The following is a 13,330-nucleotide window of genomic DNA, read 5'->3' as shown; positions in this document are numbered from 1 at the left end:
TGCATTCCTGAGCTGTTTTGCTCAAGGCTGAGGCTCTACCACCGCCACAGCTCCACTTCCAGCCATCTGGTTGATAATTGAACATAAGCGCATCCCAGGCTTTACTGCCTGCTCTGGACAGTATCTCCTGCTTGGCTTTATCTCTCAAAGCTGGAGCTCTACCCTCTGGGCCACTGCTCCACTTCTGGTTTTCTGGTGGTTTATTGGAGATAAGAGGCTCACAGACTTTCCTGCTTAGGCTGGCTTTGAATGGTGATCTCCTGAGGAGGATTAAGCGGCTTTCCTTAGGGATTCACTGAGAAGCCGCTCCACACAAACATTTAGTTTAAATCTCAAGAGGTTCTAGAGAAAAACAGAAACAGAAAGATGCTTCAAGTGTGTTCTAGATACTTAAGGGTGTAGACAAAAAAAAACATTCATAATTTTATAGACAAAAGGAGCAATGCAGACAGTATGAAAATCGCTCAAGTTTTCAGTCCTCTCGTCCTGAGACAGTAAATTCACTGCAGCTCAATGCTAAGTGACTGAACTGGCATGGCCTGTGGACATTTGCTCCAAAATCCTGGGACACTCATTTCTCATTTTTGGCTTCAAACCTGTAGCCAGAGGGGAAGATAAGGAGAGAAAATCCTTCTCAGAGAAGGCAGCTATAAAGAACATTGGGTATTTACTTATAAATTCAAACCATTGGAAAGACCCTGTTAAGAAGTCAGATGTCCAGAGTAAAAAATGAAGAAGAAAAGAAAGGCAGGTGCCAGTGGCTGCTGACTGTAATTCCAGCTCCTCAGGAGGCTAAGATGTAGAAAACCTTAGTTTGAATCCAGCCAGTGTAGGAAATTTGACACTATTATATCAATGAGATCAGAGAAAAACCCAGAAATGGGGCTGTGAATTTTAATGCACTACCTCTGAGCAAAAGGAGATCAGGGACAATGGCTAGGGTTACTGTCCAACCCCAGGACCTGCCCCCCACCAAAAAAGAAAAAGACAGTGTAGCTCTATGTATTTGTATATGGATGGATGTATCCCTATAGGTGAATCTCCAGAGTAGCTATGATGAATGCACTGAACTAGGAAATTTGTTTTCAATACAATGATTTCATAGCACAGACAGGGCTTTCAAGACATTGCATGTTCCAGGGCTCCCCTCACTGTTCCCAGTGTAGCCTGAGGGTTTCTCTGCATCCCAGGCCTGTTGGAAGAAGTTTCTCATTGTCTGGACAGGCAGACAAAAAGCCTCACTCCTGTACAGCTGTGTAACAAACAACTCCATCTGGGCCAATTAGTGAGGATGAGTGTGGGTAGGCTCTGAAAGTCAGGAAAAAAAGGCCTCTTTGTACCACAAGCTATCTCGCTCACCCGTGCTCTGTTTTGACAGGAAGCCTTCATTTATGCCACCACCCTTGGCAGGCCAAGTTTCCTGCACTTATCTTGCCTTTGTGAGACTAAATTCCGGTGTTCAGATACATTGTTCAATATAATTCAGGAGTCCTTCTGGCTGACAACTAGGGCACTGAACCTATTGAAATGTTTAATTGCAGGCAATGATGGGCCTATGATGCCTCTCCTAAGTTTCTGGAACCTTGGGAAATCAAGCACATGTCGGATATCACAACGCTTCTTGTCATCTAGGGCTGGTGAAACTCATCAGGTTTTGAAATATTTGACCTCTCCTAGTTGGGCACTGGGTGGCTAGGTTTTGGGGTTGAACACAGGGACTGAGTGCTGAACATGAGCTCAGTGCAGAAGCCCAGTGCTCTACCATTTGGTGTCACAGCTTCACTTCTGGTCTGTGTGTGTGTGTGTGTGTGTGTGTGTGTGTGTGTGTGTGTGTATGTGTGTGTGTGTGTGTGTGTGTGTGTGTGTGTGTGTGTGTGTGTGTGTCCATGTGCATTCGTGCATACACCAGTCCTGGAGATTGAACTTAGGACCTAAGCAGTGTACCTAGTTTCTCTTGTACAAGGATATCTCTCTCCCACTTGAGCCACAGAGACACTTCAGGCTTTTTTCTAGTGATGTGGTCCTGAGAAATCATGCCCAGGGTTTCATATATGCAAAGCACTCTACCCCTAAGGCCCGTTCCCAGCCCTCTGCTTCAGGTTGGTTAGTTTGTTTCTGTGTTTTTCTTGTTGTTGTTGTTGTCTGTTGTAGCAGTTAAAGTCTGGACCTGGGTGCTGTCCCTGAGCTCTTCAGCTCAAGTCTTGTGCTCTACCACTTGAGCCACAGCACCACTTCAGGTTTCCTTGTGGTTCGTTGGAGTTAAGTGTCTCAAGGACTTTCCTGCCCAGCCTAGCTTTGAACCATGATCCTCAGATCTCATCTGCCTAAGTAGCTAGGATGACAGGCATGAGCCACAAACACCAAACTTCACTTCAGGTTTCTTAGTGGTCAATGGAGATAATAGTCTCCTGGGACCTTTTGTGTCTGAGATAGTTTGGAACCCAGATCCCCAGATCCTGAGATGGCAGGATGACAGACCTCAGCTATAGACCCCTAGGCAGTGGCACTCTGCTGCAAGGGGTTCCTTGGCTCCACGTGGTGGAGGGCTATCCTGAGCCCAGAGGTAAGGGTCAGTGCCTAGGCCCCAAGTTCAATGTACATGACTGAGTAAAAATAGAACAAAACAATTGTCTGCATGAGACAACTCACTAGCCTTCAGTTATACATAATTTTGTCCATGCCATGGGGACACATCTGAGCCACAATATTCTTTTTTTAATCAAACTCCTGTTTTTCTTTATTGTGAAAATACTGTACAGAGGGGTCACAATTACATTGGCAAAGTATTGAACACAATTTTTAGTAAGCATTGTTGCCTCCTCCTTTGTTTCCCCTTCCTATCCCTTCCCCCTCACTCCCCACCCCCCAAGTTGTAAAGTTCGTTTTTAGACATAATGAATTGTACATCTCATTGTGGCAATGGGTCCACCTGTATCCCTATTTAAACAATTTGATTTTTCCCTTCCCCTCCATTAATTATACCAACATCAAATACAGTGAAAACAGGGGTTATACTGTGGGGGAGAGACCTACAAAGCAACAAATAAATCATCTTATTAATATGTTAGAAACAACCACATGAAAGAAAAAACATTTGAATCCTTATGGTGTGGTTCATTTCGCCTAAGAGCAACATATCTGACATTTTCTGCTTGTCTCAGGCATATACTAGTTATTGCAAATAAGGAAAACCATGGGACCTATGTTTCTTTGGGCCTGTCTTACTTCACTTAATATAATTTTTTCCAAGTCTTTCCATTTCCTAACAAATGTGGCAATGTCATTTTTTCTTATGGAGGCATAGAATGTGATATATATATATATATATCACATTTGTTGTCTGCAAAATCATCTCAGTTGTGGAGATCTTACAAGTACCAGATGAATGAATGTGCCCTATGAAGGACACAGCACGTGACAATCTTTGCATGACTCAACACACAGCACCCAATGCAGGACTCAGCACACTGCAACCTGTAAAGGACTCAGCACATAGCACCCTGTGCAAGACTCAGCACAGAGCACCCTATGAAGGGCTCAGCACATAGCTCTATTCCACAAATTGTCATTAGAATTAGGGTGGTTTCATCAGTATTACCCCTCTTTGAGGAACATTTCACAAACCACACAAGATCACATCTAATGGTTTAGAGGGGTGTTTTTTTGTGGGGGGTTAACCATGGGGCTTGAACTCAAAGCATGTGGATACTGTTCTAATAACATTTGCTCAGGGCTAGAGCTCTGCCACTAGGAGCCACATTTTAGAGTCTAACAGACTTCCTACCAGGGCTGGGTTTTAAAGCTCCCAAACAGTTAGGATGATGGGGTTAAGCCAGCCATCAGTGTCTGGTTCCATGCAGCTGGGTTGCAGCGGTTTACATATAGCTAAGTCAGGTTAGGTGGCAGCTGTCAGCACCAGACTCCTAGCTTGCTCTGTGCTGATGTATTTGAAGTCCTGTCCTTATATCATTGCAGGTAGAACATTCTACCTTTTTTTGGCGGCAGTCCTGGGTCTTGAGTAAGGGCTTAGAAAATGTCCCTAAGTGTTGGTGCTCCAGGCTAGCATTCAATTGATTGAAAAACAGCAGAACTTCTGGATTTTCTGTTTATGTGGCACTGAGAAATCCAACCCAGGGCTTCTTGCTTACTAGGCGAGCACTCAACCACCGAGCCCCAGGAGTGAACGAGGTATAAATAGGTAGAGCTTCCTGTATATAAGTATTATATACACAAAAAGATAGATGTCTGTATATTATTGAATTATAGATAATATTACTACCAATTATTAGGTTTTAAATTATGTCTCCATTTAATGATGTGTCCCAGTTGAACAATTAATAAAGCATTAATAATTACTCAATATCCTGTTATTATTTATCATAAATGTACACACATCCATACATATAATCATATATTTTATAAATGAGACAAATTAAATTATGCATCGTGTGTTACTACCCATTATTAGGTATTTAATTATGTCTCCATGTAATTTTTATTCTCTTAATGCTCAATAAAATATTAATTAAACTTAATCCAAGTCCTATAATAATTGCGTTGAATTTTATCCCAGAATGATTCACTACTAATTCAATCTGTTTTTCTTCCACCTATGTCATTTCTTACCTTTATGACATCCTATTGCATAGCATATAGATTTGCATACAATTTATACATCCTACCTGTCACCGAGCACTTTCAAAGAAGAGGAAAATGTGTCACACTCGGCTTCTCACTCCATGATTACATTTTTGGCAGTGCTGGTATCTAAACTCAGGGCCTAGAAGGCTCAGTTCATGAATGGGTGCCTGCCAGCACAGCAGCCTCTAGCCAATTCAGCTGCCAGGCAGTTCCCAGGCCCTGAGATCGAGCCCTGTATGTTGACTCCATATTGCACTTAGTGTAGTTATTCATTTTATTTTTTGTTTTATTTTATTTATTTACCATTTATTTTTATTGACTGTTATTACACATAAAACATTTACTACATTTATTACATAAGATATAGATTTGCCTATGTATGAAACTTCACACCTGACACCCAGGACTTTCACAGAAAAGGAAAACATGTGTCACCATAGGCTTCTTACTCCACCATTCAATTTTTCTGAGGGCTGGCATCTGCACTCATAGCCTACATGGCCCAATTCATGAATGGGTGAGTGTCAGCACACCAGCCTGGGGCATATAGAGCTTACAAGAAGTTCCCAGCACCTGAGATCAAGCCCCAGGGATTGACAAAATAAGAACAGATTGACATGCAGATGGTACTACACAAATAAATATAGATCTTTAAAGAGTGCCAGAGATGTCTATACATTCTTCAGTTATATAAACTACATTCCTAGCAATTCTTGGGTATTTATTATGCCTCCATGTAATTAATATTTTCATTTCCATCCTTAATGAAATATTGATTAAATCAACTACTGTCCTGAATCTATTGTGTCCATGTAATTAATAGTATTCTTTTAATGTGTCAAAATATATCCATTAAAATCCATTGGCCTCTTAAAATCACTCTGTTTAATTTTATAGTATTATCATTAAGGAACAACTAATTCAACCTTGACATTCATAACCTTCTATCGGTATTCCTATGTATAGGAACCAGACTCTTAGGATCTCCCTGCATTGGTAGGGGTCAGGACCAGGCTTCGAACACAGGGCCTATGTGGCCGTGTTGGCCTATGGCTTCCTTGGTAGCCTGCCAGACTTCAGCAATGCCAGGTTAGAAACACTTTTCAGCCATGTCATTCAGACCCAGTATGGTCACCTTGCAAAGAAAACAAATGTAAAACCGGCAGCCATCTGCAAGTTGCTGATTTGTTTTTTTGTTTTTTGTTCTTGTTTTTGTTTTTGTTTTGTAAAAATACTGTACAAAGGGTTACAATTACATGGGCAAGATAATGAGTACATTTCTTATCAAACATTGTTGCCTCCTCCTATGTTTTCCTTCCCATCTCTTCCTATACCTTCCCTGACCCCTTACCAGATCCTCCCCCCCCAGCAATGTTGCAAAGTTCGTTTTTTGACATAATGACTTGTACATCTCATTGTTGCAATAGGTCCACCTGCATCCCTATTTAAACAAGACCCTCAGGTTATATTTTATTTTTCCATTTGGAGTGTGAATGCAGGCCCTGAGATCATAAGCAGCATCTTGAAGTGTATGGACAGCTGTATTGAGCTATAAGACTCACCTCAGAAAACAAGCAGAGGAAGTGGGATGCAAAATACACAATCTGAACCAATAGATCTATAGGTGACTGAGAGTCAATTTCCACATTAATGGCATGAATACAAGGGTGAGTCCATTTGAAGAGAGGTCTCCAACAATTTCATGGGACCCCATGGACAAGCCTGGCAGGAAGACACGTGTGTGTGTGTGTGTGTGTGTGTGTGTGTGTGCCTGAAGGCTGGGCAGGGGCTCAGGCTTCTCTACAGCTCCACTTCTGGCTTTTTTGGTAGTTGATTGGAGATGAGATTCTGATGGACTCTCCTACCAAGGCAGGCTTCGACTGTGATATTCAAATCCCAGCCTCATGAGTAGCTGGTATTAAAGAAGTGAGGCACTGGAACCTGTCAGGAATCCTCTTAAATACCAGAGCTATTCTTAGGGAGACAGGAAACACCTCAGTCCAAAAGATGGTGTTTTTTTCATGCTTTAAAGAAAAAATGCACTCAATACTAAAGTATGAAGTAATATTGAAGGAAAGAAGACAGCAAACTTTCATAAATCTGGCGTTGTGAAAGCCCATCAGACATGAGTCTTTCATATAGGAATCTATGTGGCAACATTGAGACTCACCCATGTGGTCATGTGAACTGGTTGAAGACCTATTCTCACACTGACATACCTTCAAAAGTCTGGGGTTCTGCTCTGTGGAAGATGTTTCCCAGTCACACTTGTAAGTCTCTTAGTTTTTCACACTTCTCATCCCTCATTCTTAGTATTCACCAAGTATCTTTTCCATTGCTGCTCCAGAAGGTGTTTTCAATGTCACTGTAAGGATTAATCTAATAAGAGAAACATGTTTGAAGAACTTTAATACTTATATTAATAATATCATTACTAATAAAGAGTATTATTCAAGAACTACTTTAAGATAAATAAAACATGATTTGGAGCAGTTATGTAGTTTGGATATTAAATATGATAACACACATATATTCTTAGGCCATTACAAATCTGTAGTTACTGCAATCTTACAATACATATATTCTTAAGAAAGAAAAAGTGTTGATAAGATAAGCAACCCAGTAGTTGTTGAATGAGATAAATATAGTGAGGACTTCTGTTGAGCTAGTACACACTGGTTCTTGCTCTGAAAGCATCACCTATCTGTTCTGAGAGCCAGTCAGGCTTCAGGCTTAAGTAGGACACATGCTTCCAGATGACAGACCTGCCTGGCATTCACTGCCTAAGTCCATTCAGGCCCACAGCCCATAGAAAATATAGAACAACCTTCAGAACAGTCATCCTGACTTTAAAGCTCAAGCCTAGCTCATCAGCAGACTGATGTCTGAGGATTGTGGTTCAAAGTCACCCTGGGCAGCAAAGTCTGGAAGACCCTTATCTCCAGTTAACCACAAAAAAGCCACAGTGGGAGGGATAAACTGAGAGCAAGGGAAGGGGTGTAATTATCCCCCAAAAATGTATTCATTACCTGACAACTGTTTAATTTAACTGACTTAACTGTTACCCCTCTGAACATCATATTCCTAATAATATTTTTTAAGAAAATGAAAATGAGGCTGGGAAGGTGGCTCAATGGTTGAGTGCTTGCCTTGCATTCATGAGGCCCTGAATTCAATTCCTCAGTACCATATAAGCAGAAAGAAAGCTGGAAGGGACGCTGTGGCTCAAGTGGTAGAACACTAACCTTGATCTGAAGAGATGAGGGACAGTGCCCAAGCCCAGAATTCATGCCCATAACTGACAAAAAAAAATAAAGAAAAGGAAATAAAAAAGGAAGAGTATTGCTGCCAGGCTCAGTGGCCAAGCCTGTACTCCTAGCTATTCATGAGGCTGAGGATCAGTGATTGAAGCCAACTTGGGTAGGAAAGCCTATACGAATTTTATCTCAAATTATGTACAAAAAAAATCTAGAAGTAGAGTTGTGGCTCCAGTGGTAAAACAGTAGACTTGAGGGGAAAAACAAACTACAGGTATAGTATCCATTTCCTGATTGCAAGCCCCAGAAAGGCACAGAATAAAAGAAGGAAAGACACTATGAACTTGGTTTATCTGTACCTGAGATGACTTTGTTAGAGACAATTATGGACTGAAACTCTGAACAGGGCATACTAGGTCTGGCATTTTTTCTACACAAACTGTGTGCACAACCATCTTAAGTCCTTCGCTATTTTATAGTTGCAGGTTGCATTATCTTCTCACCATGGAAGAGGTCCAGTATTTACTTTCCCTAGGGTAGCTGCTTCCTTGTCTTCTGCTCTTTACTCATGGACAGCAGTATTTTAACTGAGAATGCAAGGAGGAGGATTGGCAATGCCTTGAAAAAGGGAATATTCTAGAAGTGGGTGAGATGGTGGTGATAATGCCCAGGACCAGGTGAGCATTTTGGTGATGATTGGGCATGGTGTGTCATTCTTTATCAATATGCTGAGGGGCCATGGACATGAAAAGGAGGCCTCAATGCCTCCTGGGGTCATTCAGACTACATAGATATAAGCCAGCTAATCTTCCTCTCACTTTCCCAGCATGGAGTTATGGGCCCTGGCTGGAAGGGGACTCATGCCCAAGTATGGACAGCTATCCATACAACATCCAGTTGTGTCCTCTACATTGTTACTACATTGAGAGCAGTGCAGCACAAATCACATGGAGCATGTCTAAATCATTAAAGGGATGGGAAAGTGGTTCTATGTTATATGGACCAAGACAGACAGAGAACACCATATAAATTCCCTTTCAGAGACCCCCCTTCTGTTCAATGGCCAAGAGAACATACAGGAAAACCTGCAGAAGGAGGAGCTATGTTCCTAACCTGGACCCTTCACTGCATGATTTCCCAAAGCTTATGGATACAATGAAACTAAATCTCTCCAAGATGAGGCACGAAGTCTCTCAGAGACCATTGCCCACATCTGTGAGGAGAGCATAGGAGGTAAAATGGACTGTCAGGGGAGGGGAATAGCCACAGAGTGTCTCCATGACATCTCTGGCATCCAGTATTCAGATAATTAGGGAAAGGTTATGAAAGCCTATTTGGTGTGGATAGTGAATCATTGCAGCAGGTGGCACAGAGGATGGGAAAGCGAGTTTAGGAGTACATGGGTCACATCAAGTCTCAAGATGCGCAGATCTACCATCAAGAGAGCTGGACATTATGTTGCATATGTTACATGATAGCCTTTGCTAATGCCATCTTAGACACATGTTATACTACAGTGACTCTGCTGTCTACTACCACAAATGCATGGAAGAGAGATAGAAACTTCATACAGTTGCTGACATCACCAAGATCATCCTAAGGAAGAACTTCATAGACATTATCATCTGATTGTGTGTGGGGTCTGGGGTGGGGGTGGGGGGTATATGTGTGGACACTAGGGATTCAACTTTGGGCCTGGACAGTGCCCCTGAGCCTCTTTTGCTCAAGGCTTGTACTATAGCTCTTAAGCCACAGATCCACTTTCAGCTTTTTTGATATTTTATTGGAGTCTCATAAGTATTTACTTACAAGATAAACTTTAATTATGAGGTGATATGATTTTAAGGATGATATACTACTATGCAAATGCAATAAATAAAAATGGGAGGTAAAAAGACACTCTAAGGAGTATATAGGAAGTTTTATGAAATCCATGAAAGTATATCTTAAAAAAGTGTTATTAGTGACTTAAACAGCAGTGCTAAATTTTTTGTCCTGGATAAATGAATGCAGTCAGTTATTTCTGTTTAAATGTATAATGTTATTTTTATCTTTTTACTGTTTGTAATCTATACTATTAATATTAATAGGTGTAGGAGACTCGAGCTGAGCTGTTGAACCTGGAAAAGGTTTGAGAGGTTGGAACACCACCTCAATAGTACTCAGAAAGCTGAGAGCTGACCATGCAAAGGTTAAAACACAGCTCTGTGAAGTAAGCCAGGCCCAAAGTTATTTGAAATAACTAGTATATGTCTGAGACAAACAGAAACTGTCAGACAAGTTGATGTTAGGTGAAATGAACCCCAAGATAAGGATTCAAAGTTTTTTTCTTTCTTGAGATTGTTTCCAACATACTTATAAAATGATTTCTTTGTTGCTTTATATGTACCTCCCCCATGGTATTAGCCCTGCTTTCACTGTATTTGATGTTGGTATAATTTGTGGAAAGGAAGGGAAGAAAAACAAATTGTTTAAATAGGGATACTGGTGGACCCATTGCAACAATGAGATGTACAACACATTATGTCGAAAAGCGAACTTTACAACTTGGGGGGGGTAGGAAGAGCGGGAGGGAGGGGTGTGGGGAGGGATGGGGGGAGGGATGGGAGATGGAAAGGGATAGGAAGGGAAAACAAAGGAGGAGGCAACAATGCTTAATAAGAAATGTACTCATTATCTTGCCCATGCAATTGTAACTCCTCTGTATGGTATTTTCACAATAAAAAAATCAATCAATAAATAAATATATAAATAGGGTTACAGGTGACCCCATTACAACAATGAAATGTATAAGATGTTATGTTGAAAAACGAACTTTACAACTTCGGTGGGGGATGGAGGGAGAGAAGGGGGGTTGAGAGGGGAAGGGATGGTAAGGGGAAACAAAGGAGGAGGTAAGAATGCTTGATAAGAAATGTACTCACTATCTTGCCAATGTAATTGTACTCCTCTGTATGGTATTTTCACAATTTTACAAAAAAGCACAGCTCTGGAGAGGGTTAAACTATTGCCCCCTTCCATAGTGCTTTAAAGGCCTTGAAGCCTGGGAGGTAAAAGAATTGACAACTTAACCTAGGAAGCTAGATAAAATAGACCAAATGTCTGGATTTTCTCTGGGTTGCATTCTCCTTTCTCAAAACAAAAAGGGAACCAGTGTTTCTCACTCACTGTGGTGGCTCTGATTGCAATATAGAAGCTTCATTTTTGCATGTATCCATGGTAACATTCCCAGCATGAATTCAAATAAATATGATTGCTTGTGTGACCTGGGGCCCAGGTGCCAGTAAGCCTTGGTACCCAAGGTCCTCATTGATTTTTTTTTCTTTTTCTCTATACCTGTCTGGTATTTTCTAATTTTCTTCAGCTTGGTATCCTATTGCACTGCCTTGGGTTGCAATTAGCAACAAATATGAATATTCTTGAGTTGTAAAACATAAAAGACTTACAAACTTTCTTATCCCAGATGGCTTCAAACCACAATCCTCAGATCTAAGCCTTCTGAGTAGTATTACAGGCATAAGCCACTGGCAACCAGCATGCATCTGAAGAATTGATGTCAGTGAGATCTTTCTTGGGGAATGTCTGCACATCTCAGTCCTCCTCAGCTCTGTTCCTTCCTGTTGCCCAAACAGAATCAAACACTTTCACTCCTTTATGTTCAAAATCCTTGAAGTTAGTGAACTGACTTGCCTGCCATGTACCTCCTTTCTATAAATACAATAGTGGGTTTTACTTCTTACCATCGATTAACTAAATTAACTGGGATCCACACAGAGGTGACATGTCCTTTTCTGGAATGCACACCGTACACCTATGTTTTACTTTATCTAATAAAGTTAACATAACTTACCTTGTTTGAGGTTTCTTAGTTCCCATATTTCTTCCTTCTCATCCCTCTTTCCCTTGCACAGAAGGAAGAACAATTTGGAATTGTGAAGAGTGAGTTTTTAGTCATTTTCTGAAAAGCTTTGCCAATGGATCCTGATTTCCAAGTCCTGAGTAACTGGCCTGTAAAGCCTTGTTCTTTAATCTCTCCTCAGCTGACACAAATGACCATATATATCTTAAAAAGGCTTTGGGAAATGAGTTCAGATTATCAGTTAGGAATCCTAATTACCTGGTCACTGCGCATAAGTTGTTTTTGTTTTTTGTTTTGTTTTGTTTTGTTTAAATAGTGTACAATTAGTACCAGAATTAGACTTCCAAGTATTTTTTTAAATTCAAAGCTAGCAGGCTTTCTTATTTGAACCACAGATCAACTTCTGCCCCACTCTCTTTATCTTTTGGTGGTAAATAGGACAGAAGTGTCCCACAGGAATTCAAGGGCACTACACAGTATCCTCAAATCTGAGGACTGTGGTTCACAGCCAGCCTGGGTAGGAAAGTCAATGAGCCTCCTATTCCCAACTAATCAGCAAAAAGAAGTGGAACTGTGGCTGAAGTGGTAGAGCAGCAACCTTGAGCCTAAAAAAAGCTAAGATAAAGCTAAGAAAAAAAAGTTTTATAAAAAGGTAAGTGAAAAACAGATCTAGCACTAAGACAACCACAAAATAAATTTTTAAAAAAGTACAAGAGAGCACAAAGAGTCTTAGAAATGATAAAAATTAACAAGAAACTGGTGGCTCACACTTGAAATTCTAGCTACTCAAAACACTGAAATCGAGCATTACTATTCCAAGCCAGCCAGGACAGGAAAGCCCATTGTGTGTGTGTGTGTGTGTGTGTGTGTGTATGTGTGTGTAAAAAGCCCATTGTGTGTGTGTGTGTGTGTGTGTGTGTGTGTGTGTGTGTGTGTGTGTGTGTGTGTATGAGTGTGTGTGTGTTCCTTTCTGGGATATGATCTACAAGTTTTTGCTTGACCATTTCCAATCTTTTGGAGGTTAATTTGAGATAAGAATTTCATGAACTTTCCTTGTCCTCTGACAATGAACCGCAATCAGTATAATTCAGGACCTTGTGGGAGTGTCTATACTTCCCTCCTACTAATCACCAAAACCAAAAAATGAACCAAATTGCAACTGTTACTAAACTTTTAGAGCATTCTATCCTTCAGCAAGATTGGTGAGGCCCTAAAAACAAGAGAGAGAACCAACAAATAAATAAATGTATGTGAAGAAGAAAAGAGCCAATTAGTTTTTTATAATATAGACTCATATCTTTAATCCAAGCTGAAATGTAAAGATTACAGTTCGAATCCAGCCTGGGCAGGAAAGTCCAACTAACTTCTTTTTGAGTGTGCTAGACATGGGCTTGAACTTGAGGGTTTTTACTCAAGTTTAAAAATACTACTTCCTGTCTCATCTGGTTAATTGGAGATGAGTCTGATGGACTTTCTAGCCCAGGCTGGCTTTAAACTGTAATCCTTAGATTTTAGGATACTGTGTAGTGCCTTGGTTCCCATGGGACTCTTATCTACTATTAACCACTAAAAG

Source organism: Dipodomys merriami, unplaced genomic scaffold, assembly GCF_024711535.1.
Source record: "Dipodomys merriami isolate MVZ:Mamm:240054 unplaced genomic scaffold, mDipMer1.0.p SCAF_512, whole genome shotgun sequence".
Classification (NCBI taxonomy): domain Eukaryota; kingdom Metazoa; phylum Chordata; class Mammalia; order Rodentia; family Heteromyidae; genus Dipodomys; species Dipodomys merriami.
The sequence above is the reverse complement of the archived record's forward strand: the minus strand, read 5'-3'. Positions refer to the sequence as shown.